The 19356-nt window shown below is 28.8% G+C and overlaps 1 protein-coding gene across 1 annotated transcript in view; it reads right to left on the reverse strand.

The window, feature by feature from the left end:
- LOC108556992 (ecdysone-induced protein 74EF-like) overlaps positions 1–17975 on the reverse strand; it is a 74221-nt gene extending 56246 nt beyond the window's left edge. The window contains exons 1-2 of the mRNA XM_017913355.1: positions 17899–17975; positions 9328–9428 (exon numbers count right to left, since the gene is read on the reverse strand). The gene's annotated coding sequence lies outside the window, so the exon portion shown is untranslated. The remainder of the gene's footprint in view (positions 1–9327; positions 9429–17898) is intronic.
- Positions 17976–19356: the final 1381 nt, after the last annotated feature.

The raw sequence follows: 19356 nt of genomic DNA on the forward strand, positions 1-19356 counted from the left end.
TTCATTTTTTTTTTAAACTTCTCTAAACAGTTGATTTGCAGGAAAATTATAGATTTGAGACCTAGTACACTACCCTGAGGAACATTAGTGTTGTTGGGATTTTGCTATCAAATTAAAGTATGTTTTATTAATTGGAAACATCTTAACATTATAAGTGAATTATGTTGAAATAAATTTCGAATAATCTTCTAGTTTTTTTTTCAGGTAAGTAGAAATAATTAGTATATTATTATATATTTATTGTCATAAAGCAGTTTTTTGGAAAAGCTTTAAGTAGATGAGAAAAGTGTAGTTTAAAATAGTGTTTTTAAGGATTCATATAGCTGGTGTAGTGGAAAAGTTTACGTATTTTTCTAAACTACGAAACTAGTGTTGATCTAGTAATAATCGAACGTAAACATATAAAAGTGCGATAAGTCTGTTTGCATTTCGTAGGTCGGGAATCCGTGTGTGTGTGTGCAAGGCTCGTTATCAGTGGAACAAAGTGACCTAGGAACACGTTCGTTGCATTGCACCTTATCTCCTCAAAAGATTGACGATTTCTTCACACGTATCACCGATATATCAGATTATCGAACGAAACACAAATATTATTGAGAGACCGAAATCAGAAATTCCTATTGCATCATAGTCTCAGAACAGAGGACGGACTACGAACTAACGTAATTGGTGCAGCGAGAAAGACTTTTCATTTCATTGAATCGACAGCTGTAAAACATGTATAATTGCGAGTGAGACTACTGCATGCCATCGCTATGTAATAAATAATGGAATTACGGGAGAGAAAGTTCCAGGCCAAATCGGCAATAATTTGCTGTTATTAGTGCGACGCGGTTCTTTCGCCATAGATTAAAATTAGTTGATTTCAAGTCAAGTTAAAGACTTGAGACCTAGTACACTACCCTGCGGAACATCAATGTTGTTTGGATTTTGCCATTCAGATTTTTTTTTTGAAAACTTCTATAGTTTTCATTGATTAAATAGTTGATTTGCAGGTAAATCATAGATTCGAGACCTAGTACACTACCCTCAGGAACATTAGTGTTGTTGGGATTTTGCTATCAAATTAAAGTATGTTTTATTAAATTGGAAACTCAGTACATCACAGGTGATTTATGTTGAACTACATTTCAAATAATCTTGTTTTTTTTTGCAAGTAAGAAGAAATAATTTGTATACTATTATATACTTATTGCCTTGAAGTAGTTTTATGTAAATGGCAAATTTTAAAAGTTCATTAATTAATTCAATTATATTCGAATGAAAATCATAGTTCGCTAAGTGCTTAAGTGTGCTACTGAAGTTATAGTTTCAAGTGTGTCTTGAGACAAAATAGGTTGAAAAACACTGGATTCTTGTGGGAAATTTCTTACCAAAAACTTCTGGTAGAAGAAAAATGTTTAATTAAGAATAATGTTTTGTATACCTCAAAACTAGAGTTATTACTACGAAATAGGAGACTTAATACTCTAGTAAAATATTGTAATTATTGACTATTCTTATTATAAATTATAGGTATTTTCAATGGAAATCTAGTATATTTCCATATACAACAAGAAATGTTAAATTAGTTAATTTGTAGCCAAGTTAAAGACCTAGTACACTACCCTGCGGAACATCAATGTTGTTTGGATTTTGCCATTCATTTTTTTTTTAAACTTCTCTAAACAGTTGATTTGCAGGAAAATTATAGATTTGAGACCTAGTACACTACCCTGAGGAACATTAGTGTTGTTGGGATTTTGCTATCAAATTAAAGTATATTTTATTACATTGGAAACATTTAACATTATAAGTGAATTATGTTGAAATAAATTTCGAATAATCTTCTAGTTTTTTTTTTTGCAGGTAAGTAGAAATAATTAGTATATTATTATATACTTATTGTCATAAAGCAGTTTTTTGGAAAAGCTTTAAGTAGATGAGAAAAGTGTAGTTTAAAATAGTGTTTTTAAGGATTCATATAGCTGGTGTAGTGGAAAAGTTTACGTATTTTTCTAAACTACGAAACTAGTGTTGATCTAGTAATAATCGAACGTAAACATATAAAAGTGCGATAAGTCTGTTTGCATTTCGTAGGTCGGGAATCCGTGTGTGTGTGTGTGCAAGGCTCGTTATCAGTGGAACAAAGTGACCTAGGAACACGTTCGTTGCATTGCACCTTATCTCCTCAAAAGATTGACGATTTCTTCACACGTATCACCGATATATCAGATTATCGAACGAAACACAAATATTATTGAGAGACCGAAATCAGAAATTCCTATTGCATCATAGTCTCAGAACAGAGGACGGACTACGAACTAACGTAATTGGTGCAGCGAGAAAGACTTTTCATTTCATTGAATCGACAGCTGTAAAACATGTATAATTGCGAGTGAGACTACTGCATGCCATCGCTATGTAATAAATAATGGAATTACGGGAGAGAAAGTTCCAGGCCAAATCGGCAATAATTTGCTGTTATTAGTGCGACGCGGTTCTTTCGCACGACCGACAACGAATATAATACTACTACTCGCACCAATCCATCTCTTCCTCACTTATACACTTCATCTCTTTGGTTAAATTGTTTCGGAAAATTAGCAATTTTATATTTTTTTTCGGATCGGAGATTGCTAAGAAAACGCGAGGAAATCGCTTCCTGATCTCTTACATAATATTTGCTACAAATAGTAAAAGCGTCGAAGATTTCATCTTATACATGAATACTTATTACTAAACTTTGTTAATCAAAATGAGTAAATCATTGATTTTTTTTTCAAGTTTCAGAAAAAATCTAAAGGATTTGATTCAACTCACCTTTTTACTGCAATAAAATTTATGTTTTTATATTTATTTATCCATAATATTCAAACAAACAAAGAATATTAATTAATTTATATAATATTATATCATATTATTTACTTTATTAGTAATATTTTACTTCGAAAAGGATTTTTTTTTAAATCTTGACAAATCTTTGTTTCCCAAAAAAAAACCTCAAGTGTATTTAAGCATTTAAAAACTTTTGGATTTTCAATAACTTCAATCAAGTAATGTTTTTTTTTTCTTGGTTAGTGAAAGGTTTAGTGCTTTTTGTTAAAATAAATTTGTACTTAATTATTTCATCAAAAAAAAAAATTAAGAAATTAATTTTAATATAATTTCAAACTTATTATCAAAACAATTTATTATAAACCTTAAATGAAAATCAATTCATAGTTGTTTTTTTTTCAGAGTTTTCTTTGTTGTCTTTCTTTAAAAAATGTAGAATTTTTTGAAAGATTTTAATATTTTTTTTATATATATAGTTTAAAGAAAATTTTAAAATTTGGAACAATAAATTTGTTGAAAAAAACACAATTATTTCTGAATTAACTGATCATAATAATTGGAAAATAAGTAATGTTAATTAAATATAACAATATATGTGTCAAAATACAAACAAAAGCGATTATGTAAAATAATTTTTAGAACTTTAAATTTCATAATTCAATCAAATTATGATTTCAATCAACTTTCTAAGTTTTTTTTAATGATTTGTAGATATTTCAACAGGAAAATAAGTAAATTAGAACAAAATCGCTAAATATTTAGTACTTTGTTACTTTCTTTTAGAAACTGAAAAATTTCATTTCAATTACAATTTACAGAGAACAATGTCTGACAAAGCAGAATAAAATATCTTTAACTTTTCTCATATTACATAAAAACAAGATTTACCAGTTTTTATGATCTTAAATTGAATATAATTTTGGAAATTATCCATTTTTCATATTGTTGTTAAAAAAATATAGTAATATCATTATTTCAGATTTAAAATCAATGTTGTAAATAAAACAAAATTGATATATTGTTTACGGAAATTAGCTGAAAAACAAATACGAGTAGTTGTCAACATAAGTCAATACTTATTGCTCTATTCCTATGCAATTTGATTAAAAACGAAAAGATTACGTGTGTTGTTGCCATAGTTATAAATAAATAGTTTGCAACTGCAGCATCATATGTTTATAAACTTTATGACACTGAGACAAGGGTTAAAGCAAACACGTGTTGACCCTTCAAACTTTCGTCAATACATGACTAATTTGACATGTAGTATGATGTAATAATCATCGCTTTATTGCCATAGTTACTACAGTTTTGTTTGGATATAGGCAAATTGATTAAACTGTGTAGAGAATTGGAAAAAATAATAATGATAAATGCTTGTGTTGATAATGCTTTAAATAAATGGAAGAGATGACGAAAGGATTCGTTTTGTAATCAATGTGCTGTTGCCATAGTTATAAATAGAAGACAAGGCAACTTGTTGATGATGTTGGTGGTGGTATTTGTTTCGATTCGATTTTCGAATAAAACTATTTACGTACAAAATTTGTCATTTTATATATTTGTAAACTCGGATGAAGAGTGTGGTAAAACAATTAAAATATATCAAGTTATCGTGTTTTTAGGTACAAAATGTTAATCTCCATGACAACAAAAAACGTAAGATTTTACTCGGTTGTCATTGAGAAATATTAAAAATCAAGTATCCAATATTGTGTGTAAAGTGAAAATTAAGGACAATTCTGAAAAACGAATATTTGTTTCTTACTCTTAGGTTATTCCATTAATGAATGATAAAAAGTCCTTAGAAATAAATAATATTGTTACAATACAATTGCCTTTTGAACTCATATTTTCTGATATAGAATGTTATGGTTTCCATGACAACTTATGTTGTAACCAAATAAATAATATCAAGAACGCAAGATTTGCTTATTTTATTGGTTGTCATGGAGAATTACCGATGATTGACAAGAAAAAACTTCAGATTTTGGATAACAAATAATTAAGTATCCAATATTGGGTATAAACTGAGGAAATTTCTGAAATTCCTATATTCAATGTAAAGTATTTGAAAACTGTCAAAAGAAAATGAATAGGAAAGATTTGTTCGTTTTATTGGTTGTCATGAGCATTTTGGATAAAATCTATCAACAATTGAAGAATTTACTGAAATGCGGATATCCAAGACTTTTTGAAAATTAGAGCAATGTCACGATGGTAATAAATTATATTTAGATGTAATAACGTGCGCAAGAAGGAGATGCAACAAAACGTATAATCAAAGAAAGAAAATAAAATAGTAAGTATAAATCTATTATTAAATCTTATGTACTAAATGTTGGTGTCGTTCCAAAAAAACAAATGTTTGAGAGATATGCACGAAACGAAGAAGTGCATCATTTTAACCAAACGAACAAAAAAAAACCAAACAAGTTTCAATGCGTTTCCTGTTTTCTGGATAAATGCAACCTTGGAACCCCAGTATCTCTCTCAAAGCCGAGAATGAAAAATCTGGATGCGTTCGGTTCAAGGAGTCAAAAATAAAATAAAAATCTTACTCTTCTGGGTCTTTTCTTTTTAGTTATGTTACAATTATTTTACTAGTGGAACCTTGGATACGCCACGGTTCTTGGAACCGTGGCATATTCATCCGTTACATACTCTTATTTGCTACTTGTTTTTTTTTGTCTTGTTTTGTTCAAAGTCGCCTATGATTCTAATATACTTTTAGTTTATTTCTCTGTCTCTGCAAACGACAAACAATCTCAATGACTAATTATTTATTGAGCGACCTCAGATCCTGGCCTCAGTCGCGCAAGATCGAGAGAGTGTGTTTGTTATCAAAGTATCTCAAAACCGCTTCGAAACGCGAGGCAATTCAAAAATTATTATTTTTTTTTGCTCACATAAATCCGTTGATAACTCACTCACTTTGAACCAAATTTGAATTGCTTTCCATTTGTTTCTGTCCCCAGCTTCACCTTCATCCAATCACAGTTTTTTTTTAAAATTTACTTCGTTAGATTGTTACCGTTGAAGAGTGACCTTACTTTAAGTTGAAGATAAAACGCAAAGGGTTTTCAACTATTATGAATTAGAAAGTATTTGATGAAAACACTAGATTTTCTTTAATGATTACTTTACTTTAATGAAAAGTTTTTTTTTAAAGAAACGATGTATATACGTATTGGCTTTAAAGTTAAACTGGATGTTAGAAAGTGAGAATACGCAAGCGCGTATAGCTCTGTTTACTATAGAGAACGGCTATTTTTGATGCCATTGTTTCAGAAACTTTTGGTGATCTATGGTACTGTATTCCTTAAAACTTTAAAATGTCTACTTCAGGCTTCTTTTGCCATATTTGTGCAAAAACATATGCAAATTATTCAAATTTGAGGGACCATGTAAAATTACGCCATTCTGGTAAAGTATAGCTTGTTTCTATTATTGTACATTGTTTAATTTATTTTACAGATCAGCTTAATGAAATGGATCCAAGTAAGATGAAATATAATTGTGAAATTTAAAGTTTTAACAACAAAACAGGAACAATATTGATTGGGGACAAAGGTGGATACGAGGTCTATACTAAATCCAAATAACAAGTCATGCTCTTGCAATATCTATTATAGCAAATGTAAAATATGCATGCATTCATACGTACACTGATTACAGTATCCAGTGGAATATGTGTAAACATGTACATTTGGTACAATGGTACAGGAAGGAATATCCTGAGTCAGTTCCATAATCAAAGGAAATATGTTCGGGTAATTATGTTGTAATTAGAACGCACCATAGTTAAATATTTTGTCTTTGTATTTGTCTTGTATTTCAGATGATGAAAATGACGAAGATTGCCTGCAAACTGACATAACGTCTACTTTAGTTGATCGGATAGCCTTGCAAAATGTATATTCTACAGAAGTGTTGGATAAGGCTAGTAAATGGATAGATTTATTTGAAGAAGAATATGATCATTAAAAAAAAATCTTCACGATCAACACACAATAAAACAATGAATACCCAAAGGAGGTTGTTGTCCACAAAAAAAAAGAAAAAATAAGAAGAAAAAAAAGAAAACGTAGATATTTTATCTTTTCAAATGTTGTGCAAACCAAATCAATTCAGTGTTATTGAAGAAGACTGAAGACAAATAATCATTATTTAGTTTATTTCTTTAAATATATGTTTATAAATTACAATTATTTATTTGGGTGATAGGGGTATTTCCATATTCTTCTTCTGTTTCTTTCCCTCTAAAGACAGTAGAAGTATGTAATTTATGCGCTTGCGCATGAAATCCAAATTAATAGATCGCACAGACGAACGGCATGATTAGATAATGAAACTAATCATAAATCCATAATCAAGTTCAAGAATCACATTGATGACAAATAGAGGACACATAAGTACTAACTATGGGTCAAAATGACCCATATTTAGGTCACTTTGACCTATCCGTAGTACTTAAGAGTTAAAATTAAACTGTATGTTAGAAAGATGAAAATATTTTTTAGAAGTCCATAATTTTAAATTCACTATGTAATTGGAAATAAGAATTATACTATTAGTTTAAACAAATCGAAATATTTAAAACAAAAAGTGATATAAATTCATAATTGAAATATAGTACAAATGTATATAAATAAATAATGTAAGATATTTGTTTGTGTTCAATGGAATTTCGTGGTATCAATGGAGATGACGAAATTCTGATGACGTGTCGAGGCCGCGAGTCTTCACGTAATCGTTTACGTTTCCTCATCATCTTTGGCTCAATTGAAAGAAAGAAAAAAAAAGAACGTAGCAAATCAACCAATTTCGGGTATTCTCTTATAATGCGAAGTACTAGCTAATAACTAACCACTAGAGAAGAGAGGAAAAAAGTGCAGTAAACGAAAATAACACGAGTGGAGGAGGGAACCTCGCATAAACATGCGATAATTCGCAGTTGCGGAAAACATTAAAATTCTCCAGGGATTTTGTAATTGCCAACTTCGCCATGTATTTCGAACTATGAATCAAGCGAGGTTGCAGCCTATCATCAGAAGACCTTGCTTTTCACATGCTGCTGCTGCTGTTTGTTGTTTGGAATCACGTTATTATTACTACTAACTATATTTGTTGCAAAAAAAAAACTTCTTCTTCAACGTCTCTCAACTAATAAAATAATAGTTAAAACGTTCTCTCCGACTGAATTTATTAGTGCGTGCGTTTATTTCAGGAATCGTGCATTAAACACAGAAGTTCTGCTGTGAAAATAAACAAAATACTACACAGCTACTACGGAAAACACGGAAACGCGTGTATTTTTAGAGTTTTCGTTTTCATTAATTAAAAAGTTTTTCCCCCATTCATGGCGAGAGAATTGTTGAATCGGAATTTGATGTTTGCGCTCTGCGTTTTCGACGGAGGCGTTTTCGGAATCGCTAAATACTTGTTCTAGCGCGTTCTAAATATAGACGTTTTTATAGTCCGTGTCCGCGTAACTAATTGAAAACTGTCGCACTTCCACCCAATTTTCAGGAACATTGCTCCTATGAATATATGTTCTCTAAATTTTGGCATTTCCGAAGATGAAATCATATAATTCTTATGAATGTGATGTAGGTCATATAATGCTGACTACTACTAGTCACTACAAAACTATAGTTGTCATGAAGATTAAGTAAAACTTCATCAAAAAATGTAGTCTTATTTCAAGGTATACTTATCATATGACATTAGAATATAACGTGTGAATTTGATTTAATTACGATTTGCGATTTCGAAGCTTTAGCATGATCATCGTCCTTAAATTTAGTCCTTAGGAAAAGTCGTTTAAATTTGGCTATAAACAACAAAATAATCGTTACTTCAAAACTATGGTTGTCATAGGGATTAAGCAACAACCAAATTTCGAATATTTTGAAGATAAATAACGACGTAAAACGGGGTTTAAGTATATATTTATTATATCTATAAGACAAGTGGTTTAAAGTTGGCTATAAAGTACTTAATACTCGTTAATCTCAAATTATGGTTGTCATAGGAATAAATCAAGCGAAGTTGCTTTAACTACTTGCAACTCAATTTCGAATATTTATAAAAAACGACGTAAAGCGGGGTTTGTGTATATATACACAATTTAATTGATAAGACAACACATTTAAAGCCGTCTACACACCACGCAATACTCATGACTCCAAAATTATGGTAGTCATAGAAATTAAGTATTTATGATGCGAATTTCATCCAAATCCGTACCAATTATAAAATCCAAAGCTATGGTAGTCATGGAATTTGAAAACATCATCCAAAGTGCGAAGTTCATATGATTGATACACATAATTCATCATTGTCAATAAACGGAATATGTGTAAAAAAATGACTATAGAAATTTTATAATTCAATGAACTTCGTTGGAAATACGTTTGTTGTTCGTCGAACAAACCAAAATTGTAATAACAATCAAAAAATGAGGATCTGATTAACCTTTAGTTAAAAGATTATTCGAGCACTTACGTTATTCAGAATAGGTAATTCTGTTTGGAAGCATCGAATTGTCAAAAGTTCAATTCTTCAAAAAGTATTTCCTCAGTTTCGTTTCCTCTCCAATTCTAGTCCTTAAAGAAAATACAATTTATTTTAGTTAGAAATTACAATTGATACAATAATAGTGTAATGAAAGGAGATGTCATAAGATTTCAAGTTGCAAATTATAATTTAGATGATAAAAAAATTGTACAACTGATTTTATATGACAAATTTGGTATTAGATTAGTGATCACAAGGAAAATATCGAAGATAAGAAAAAAAATTGGAAACTATATCCTTATAATTTGTTGAAATTAAATCTTAGTTGCCAATCAGATAAATGCATGTAAAAGTAGAATTAACAAAATATGTATAATGCTTGTAACTTGCCAAGTAATTTACAAATACTTGAATAGTATCGAGTAGAGTCAATTCTAGAAAATATGTGAGATGAAGGAAATAATAACATAGTAAATATTGTAATTAAAATTATAATTGTATTAACGCAGTTAATTTGCTTATTTTTGTAAAACTTTCGACGTTTTATGTTGTTTTCAATATTTTCTTCAAGTTAAAGTATTAAAACATTTACGTATTTTATAAGAATTTAACAAAAATTTGGATGATTATAGAAAAAAGTATTTTAATATTTTTTCAAGTAATTTATGAAAATGTTTTAATAAAACAATTATGAAAATTAGGTCATTATTTGTAAAAATTGCCTTATTTGGGCAAGAAAAAGTCGCTCGTCTGCGTCACGATGAATCAAATCCATATTTGGGTATGAATTGACTACGTTTCGCACACTCGATTAGAGAGTAATTAAAATTTGGCGATTGTTATATGGGTACGAAAACATTAACTGTCGCAAATTGTCATGAAGAATCAACTGCAGATGCAACAATTCTGAAAAGTTAGAACAATAATGCAAAATTGAAAAATAGGTTTAAAGACGATGTTAAAAATGATATTAGCAATCGAATAATTTTTATTTTTTTTGTCACAGAGACAAGATTAATACATCCTTATGAAAAGATTGTGGCTCTTAACTAATTTCTAAATTGTTATGAGAGAGAAGTTTAGCTGTTACACCACATAAGTTTGCCGATCAATAATACTTGTCACTTGCCAAGTAATTTACAAATATTTTTCTAAATTGGTATCAATTCTAGAAAATACTCGATGATTAGAAAGATAAATATTTCAATTGAGATATAAAAATTGCTTTTCATAAGAATAAATTGTTTTTTCTTAGAAAATTTTCAATATTTAAGTTGTTTTTAATAATTGATAAATTTGGATGATTTTCGAAAAAAATATGCCTTTTATGGTTTAAAAACTGCTGTGAACCTTTAAACAATTCTTATTGGGTCACGAAGAAGAGAATAAAGATAAGAAATTGATCAAATTTTAGGCGATTCTGATTCGAAAACGTTTTTACATATCTTTGCGTTTCCATAAGAATTAGCAGTTGCAGCTGCAAATCATATCGCTAAAACGTTAGACGAAGGATCAGCAACTCCAGGTTTTCTGATGAAATCTTCAAAATGTTTCTTTTATCTAAATCGAAACCAATCGAAAATGGGCACGAAAATCAAAGCGTTTCTTTTCAAATCTATTGACATGAATAGATATAAATATTTGAAATGTTTATGTTACATTTATATATTATAAGCACAAATTGCTTAGCTTCGATAACGATATTTGCCAAGTACTTATGTAACTACTTGTACTTTGAAACAAATATAAACGCAACTTTCCAAGTAATTTACTTGTACATTGTGTAGAAATATTTTACGTCGTCGAATGAATATAAAAGTAAATACTAACATTTTAATCTGATTCATATTCAGGATATTTTCAATAGGTAATTAATTCATTTATTTTCCAATCAGGACTAAATAAGTACTTTTATATAATAGTTCAATTATATTGATAAAAAAAATCATCACATTTATTGAAAGAAACGTAACTAATTTTCATTTACAAATTAGCTGATATAAAAATCATACAGGTAAAGAGAGAAAATGTAATTATTTGTAATTACTAATTAGCTGATGAAAGTATTTGATATTAGTTTCAAATCACAATTAATAGATAACAAAAAAATTCTAATTAAGTTAGAAAACTTAGCAATAAGTGTTACATTAATTGTTTGTAGTAAAAACTAGTTCAAAAATAGGATTTCGGTGTAAATTTGCATTGGAAGTTTTTAGCAAGAAATTAATAAAGAAATTCTTTTCGAAGTTTCAATTGGAAATTCGAACTTTCATATGTTAGAAAACTTAGTTAATAAAAGTTACATTAATTGTTTGTAACAAGAACTGGAAAAATCTTTTTGATATAATTTATAAAACGATATATCATTAATACGTACAGATCCAAAAGTTACATAAATTGTTTGTAGCAACAACTGGAAAAAAAAAGTAAATTTCGATGTATACTTGATTTAGCATACAAAACGTCAAATGGAAGATTTTATCAAACAAAAAACTGCGGGAAATTATTTTTAATAATATTTTTATTAATGAAATTTATAAAATTTAGTATTTATTCAATTTAGTTAATATAAAACATTCAAAGCAGTTCGAAGTAGAGTATTTGAAGGAATCGAAATACAATTTGCTATAAGAATTGCAGTAGTAGAAGATGTATAACAAAAACATATTAAAATTTGTGTATTATCATGAGTTGATTCAATTAAATGCATTTATTTAGATTTGGATGCATTTGCAAATAATTTAATAAAATTATAGCAAATTAGTGTATGGAACAATAAAATATTTGATCTAAAATGTAGTGCATAATTGTTGATGCATTACAAGTATTAGTAAATTGATACAAAATATTGTTTTATTGGATTTAATTGTAAAAATGAAGAACTGAGCAATCACGATTAGATAATTTATGTTTAGTGCAAGAAGATCCTAATTTTATTTTTTTTTTGAGAACGAGATAATTGCTGGTGGCAGCGACCGGAAAAAGAGGCAACAAAAGCGCTTCCCCAGCCAATTTGGCGATTTTTACACGCTGAAACTAAGTAGTTAAGTGTTAGGGCAATAGATTGCACACGATGACGGTCGTTAGATGCTGCTAATAACATGTTTGTGAAGATTTATGGTCGAGCATGTGAGCGAATCTCTGAAGAAGAGAGGAGAGTTTATATAGTGGAAGAGAGGTCCTCGATGGGCAGCAGGAGGATGCAGAGCGTGTGCGATTAGGAAGTCCGTGGGTTGGCCGGGGGTGGCCCGGACGGCAGGTTATTATTGCAGGAAGATCGATGAATGCGTGCTGCTGCTGCCTTGTGTCGTTGAACTTGGCACCCACGCACACCGAACGTTGCATAACCGAAGAAGAGAGAAGAAAAAATTTGTGCACCAAAACGTTCTTCATTCAAATAATTGTATTTGGATTTGAAATTCCGACAGTATCCATTTTATCACTGCCTTGTTGTGAAGAAATTATTTCACAATTTTGCAAATCTTGATAACTCTCAAGCTTAATTAACTAGATAGTTTTCATTTAGCGTAAGTATATAACAGAGGTTTTGCTCTAAGCAATAGAATATATATATATGTTTTTTTATTCACTTAAAAGAAGTAATAACGCTCATTCCTTAAATTCATTTGTTTTATGTCTATAATCAAATAAGTAAAAATACTGTCGGGATTTTAACACTGTTGGGTTTATGGTAGTCGAGATTTTAATTGTCGGCAATTCGTTTGTCGAGATTTTGATGATAATTGATTGAGAATAGAGGAGGTTAATGATTATGATGTTGCTGATGATGAAGATTGGAAGTGTCCAACCGAAGCGAAGGCTTGTGGAAACGAAGAAAGAAATAAAGAGTAAAGGGGAACTCCTGAAATAGCTCCAGTCCGATTTTAGGATGTAGGTCAAAAGTAAGAATCCTGCTTGGGCTTTGCCTCTCCTGCTGCCGGTCATCCGCCACCAGCGCCGAGGTCTAGACTAGACGATACGATTCTATTATAGACCGCGCGCCATCGTAGTAAAATCATCGCTAAAACACATCATCTAAACCAGAGTCGAGCAAGCAACCTACCCAACGAACGGACCAACTAACTACAAGAAGACCTCTCCTCTCGTCTCGGGTTCATCAACCCAGCAATTTTCGCGCTTTTACTTCGCGCCGCGAAACAACCATCTCATTCAGAGAAATTGCCTATTGGATAAACAGCAGACTTACGTAACGTAAACCCGAGCAAGCAAGCAAGCAAACGAGCGCGCTCTCCTCGCTCCATGAATCACTCAGACTCTTTCTCCTCGCACCAACTCAGATTTTAACATCCTTTTTCATATGTTCTTCAACATAACTTTATTTATTTCATTATTCGTAAGAATCATTTACAGAATGCTAATACAGTTCACATAGTTAATGATCAAAGTAAACTATATACAAATTACTTCACATTATAGCTTCGCTGTTACCTAGGAAACATCACATTTGTTCACTATCCAATCCAAAATCTCATTCTTCATTTTTTTGTTTTTGGTCATTTGACCGCTCACGGTAGTAATAGGTATACATGAAGTGTAGGTAGGTTTAGTGTTAATGATCAATGACATGACATTTAAGACCTTATGAAAAGAAAACCTATAGATTTTAACTATTAGATGATAATCAATATAAACTGAGGACTAAATAATTAATTTTCAATTAACAATCATTAAAATGTAAATAAATACAAAGATTCATTAATATTGAACAGTTTTACATCGCTGTTATTTAAATTAGACCACTAGTAAAGATCCAATCAAGTCTTACTGAATTGATTAATAAAAAAAAACTATTATTAGATCAATTTATTATGTGTAATTATTGTTGTTTGTTTAAATAATGTAATTTTTCATAAATTATCGAATTTTCAAATATAAATAAATGCAAATGTTCATTTAGTTTTAACACTACTAATGTATAGAAAAAAATCACATTTAAATACATAACAAAATATTAACAATTTTTTTGTTTTCTTTAATTATTGTATTTAGTTTACGATTTTCATGGTAAATATTCAATGTAAACTCTTATTTAATGATTAGTTTTCAATTAACAATCATTAAAATGTAAATAAATACGAAAATTCAATATTTTTTAAGAAATTTAGTTTTTTTTGTTTTGTTTCATTATCACTTTTAATTATTGCACTAAATAATGAATACTAAGATTCATTTAATTTTAACATTGTTTTATCGCTGTTGTTTGAAAAATGAAATAAGAAGGGATAAAAAAAATCTTATAGATTTTTTTAGTTTTGTTAATAGTAAATGTAAACTATGGAGTATATCATTAATAATTATCAAAAACTTCCATTCAAAACTATAAAGATTTATTTATTTTTAACATTTTCGCATCGCATTCCAAAAGAGAAAATTACAAGAAAAGATCAAAAATATGCAAATTAATGCATTAATTAGATCATATTTTTATGTAGTTGCAATGCGACCCAATTTTTTGACATTTTGACGTAAGGTGACAGCTGTCATTTCGAAACAAGATAATGTACAGCAATGGTGCGTGGAATCGGTTCCACATTGTTTGAAACCGCACTAATTGAATAGTTTAAAACCGCACACAATTGTATTAAATTTGTTATACAATATTATTGCTTTAATGCTACATCACTTTTAACACAAAGTGCGACCCAATGATTATTCTTTTTTTGACATTTTGTTGCAAGGTGACAGCTGTCAATTCGAGACACATAAAAATGTAATGTCAATTTTGTTTTTGACGCAAGCTGTCATTTCAAATTTTTAACGCCAAATGTACAGAGATGATGCGTGAAATCGGTTCCGCACTGTTTGAAGCAGCACACAATTGTATTAAGTTTGTTATACAAGATTATGGCGTCAATGCAAAGTGATGTATTTAACATCAATGTGCGACCCAATGTTTATTTTTTTTTGACATTTTGTGACAGCTGTCATTTCGTGACACTTAGAAATGTAACATCAAATAATGCATAACTACAGTACGCGTTGGTTGAAACTGCATTATTATAAAACGCGTAAAAAAAATAGTAGCTCAAAAAAGAGATTTGATTATACTTGAACAAATAGTGTAAAGATTTACTGAATACAGATTATTTGATTGTTGCATATAAATTTGGTTACTTGTTACTTGACAAGTAACTTGCCATTACACAAATGCATCAAACATCCACAAGAATTTATCAAATAGTAGAAGGTAAGTAATAGAAAAAGATGTTATCAATAAAAACGATTTAATATTGTTGCTTCAAGCTACATCACATTTAGACCAAATTAAATGATATCTGTTAGTGATAATAATAAAGAAGAAAAGAAAATTTGTTGAAATTATAAAAATGTATAAATGATTTTCCAGTTGCCAAATAACTTATATAACCTAATTTTTGATTAAATATAGATTCTCTTAATTATACATCTATATTTGATTACTCGCTACTTGCCAAATGACAAAAACATCATATTTAAAATAATACTTCGACATAATTCATTAATTGAATTAATTTTGTAAGGAATTAGTAAACATAAATTATATGATTATTTTTTACTTGCCAAGTAGAATTTGATAAATGTATCCTACTTGCATAAGTATTTATAGAATAATAGAATGTTGTAGTTTACTAATACTTTACTATAATATATAATTGAAATTACTTGGCAAGTAGTGAATAGAGATTTAATTATCGAGTATGATCAATATAAACGATGCAATCGAGAATTGTTGTAGTTAATAATGTGCTGATACTTTGATGTACTCATATTAATTGATATTACTTGGCAAGTAGTGAATAGTGATAATAATGAATTCATAATCCAATTGAAAGTTCTACAGAATGGATATTATCAGGTTTGTGATGTGACATAGTATTGTTTTATGTTACATATTCGCATCTATCCCAAATGAAAGATGAATGAAATAGAAGTAAAAAGAAGTATTATTAATTGGATCAATTTTCTATTGAAATATATATAATTAAATGGGTATTTGTTACTTGCTAAGTAACTATCATTTTTACAAATGTATCATACTTACACAAGTATTTAACAATAATGAACTCATATTAATTGAAATTACTTGGCAAGTAATGATTTCATTATCGATATGATCAGTATCGAAAATTCTATATGTTACATCAGAATTTATCCGAAATTAAAAAAAAATCGAATGAACATAATTCAATTAAAAAACAACAAAACTTCAAAAAAATATTGTAAAGAATTAGTAAATGCAAATTATATTATTTGTGCATCTAAATTTGTTATTTGCCAAGTAACATGCAAGTAACCATAATCCATCCAATTGAAAATTCTACAGAATGTATACGATCAAGTTTGTGATGCAATATTATTATTTCATGTACATCATCACATATATCATCTCAAATGAAAGAAGTTTAATAATACAATAAACAGCAAAAATGATAATATAACTTGCAACAGTTATAATAGTTTATTTAAATGTATTTACTTGTTAGGTAATTTGTAATTATACAAATTCACCGTACTTGCACAAGTATTTATCAAATAGTAGAATTGTTATTAATTGAAATTACTTGGCAAGTAATGATTTAATTATCGAGTAAAGAATAAGGTAATCCAATTGAAAGTTCTACAGAATGGATATGATCAGGTTTGTGATAATAATATTATCATTTCATCATCACATTTATCCCAAGTTTGACAAATAAGTAATATTGATATGGAAGCTACAATAAAAATAAATAATCTATAATTGAATTAATTTTTTAAAAGAGAAAATAATGATGCAATTTAAACAAATATTGTAAAGATTACTTGTCAAGTAACTTGTAATGATACAAATTCAACACAGTTGCACCAGTATTGAAATAACTTGGCAAGTAATGATTTAATTATCGAGAAAATTATCACTATTAGCGATCCAATCGTATTTGTAAAGAAGAAAAAAATGTAATTACATAATACTTGTATAGATGCAAATTGTATTAATTGTGCATTTAAATTTGTTAAATTGTTACTTGTCAAGTAGATTGTAAATATGTCAAATAATAATACTATTATAAATTGTGATTACTTGGCAAGTAGTAGTGATTTAATTATCGAGTAAAATAATAATAATATGGACGTTGGCAATTTGCTCGGGTGAAAAGCTCGACGTAATTGATTGATTTATTATTATTATTCAATAAAGCGAGGATCTAATTATATGTTGCACAAAGTGAATTAGATGAATAAGTAATGATCGATTTGAGGTTGAAGGAAAGACGATGATTGAGGAAGATGCAACAGAGACAATGCAGCAAGCAGCAAGATTAGATGGCAATTAAAATCGGGATGATAATGATGATGATGAGGGTGATTTGGTCTTCGGATTTTCAGGATGCGGTCGGTCATTAAGGCCGTAATGAAATCGCTGCGAGGATAAATGGCGAATACTATTATCATTATTATCGTGATTACGTCGGGTCATTAATATGGGTGGTTGTTGGGTCGAATCCAGTGGTGGAAGGAGAGATGATGTGTGAGCGTGTATATTATATGTGTATGTGCATGTAGTAAGTACGTACGTACGTTTGTGTACGAGTGCGAGCACTAGGTCAGGTCATTGCACCTAAACACACTGCCTTCCTGCTATATCATCGTCCGATCCGGACCTTACACAACACACACACACACGCTTCTACCTGAACAAAAATAAATACGATGATCATCAACCTCAGGACGATGCGCGCATTGTTTTTGATTATATCAAGAATAAAAAAAACCACAAACTTCTCTCCTCAAATTTTATTTGGTCTGTGTGTATATTTGCGTTACACAATTGTTTTTCCGCATTCTGTATATTAATTTTTTTAAACTCTGCACAAATTCACAGATTTAAAGATCTATAGACGAGTTTGTACATAAGTAATTCGAAAGATAGAAAAATAGTTATATTAATAATAAACTTGATACAATTACAATCGAAAATTTCTTAAAATTTTATCATATTCAATGTATTAAAAATGGGTAATTTATAAGAGTTGATATAATTCTTTAAAAGAACAATAAAAACATACAATTTCACGAAAAATTGTAGATCTTTAGAGATATTGATACTAAAGTAATTCAAAAGATAAAAAATCGGTAATTAATAAGATTTGATCAATTTGTAAGAAAAAAGACATCAAAAATCTATATAAAATTTTTGAACAAAATTCAAATTTTAATGAAAAGTTTTTTAAAATTTTGCACAAATTCATTGATTCAATGTCATAAAAATGGGTAATTAATAAGAGATGATACTTTTTTTTTGTTAAAAAAAAAATCAAAAATTTATATAAAATTGGTACGAATTGGTTAATTTTCAATTAACATAAAATAATTGATAATAATTAATAAGATTTAATACAATTTTTATCATAAATTTTTATAGATGGATTTGTACGAATTCTCATCTATAGACGAGTTTGTAGTTAACTAATTGAAAATAATAATAAAATCGTTATATTAATAATAAACTTGGTACAATTTTAATCGAAAATTTTGCACAAATTCATAAAAATAAGACTTGATACAATTCTTTAAAAGTGTATCAAAAATGTATACAATATCAAGCAAAATTGAAGATCTGTAGAGATATTTATGCAAAACTAATTCAAAAGATAAAAAACTGTAATTAATTAGACTTGATTTAAATTTTTGTTTTAATACAAATTTCTATAAATGAATTAGTCCGAATTCAAAAGGTTTTTAACTAATTCAAAATATTAAGTTATATTAACAATAAACTTGGTACAATTTTAATCAAATTATTTCTTAAAATTGTGCACAAATTCAATGTTATAAATATGGATAATTAATAAGAGTTGATACAATTCTTTGAAAGAAAAACATCAAAAAACGATACAATTTCACGTAAAATTGAAGATCTGTAGAGATATTTATGCTAAAGCAATTCAAAAGATTTCATTCAATTTGTAAGAGAAAAAACATCAAAAACATGTATATAATTTTATACACATTCACTTAAAATTTCTAGACTAAATT

This window comes from Nicrophorus vespilloides, unplaced genomic scaffold (assembly GCF_001412225.1).
Source record: "Nicrophorus vespilloides isolate i.1.1-1 unplaced genomic scaffold, Nicve_v1.0, whole genome shotgun sequence".
In the NCBI taxonomy this organism is placed as follows: domain Eukaryota; kingdom Metazoa; phylum Arthropoda; class Insecta; order Coleoptera; family Silphidae; genus Nicrophorus; species Nicrophorus vespilloides.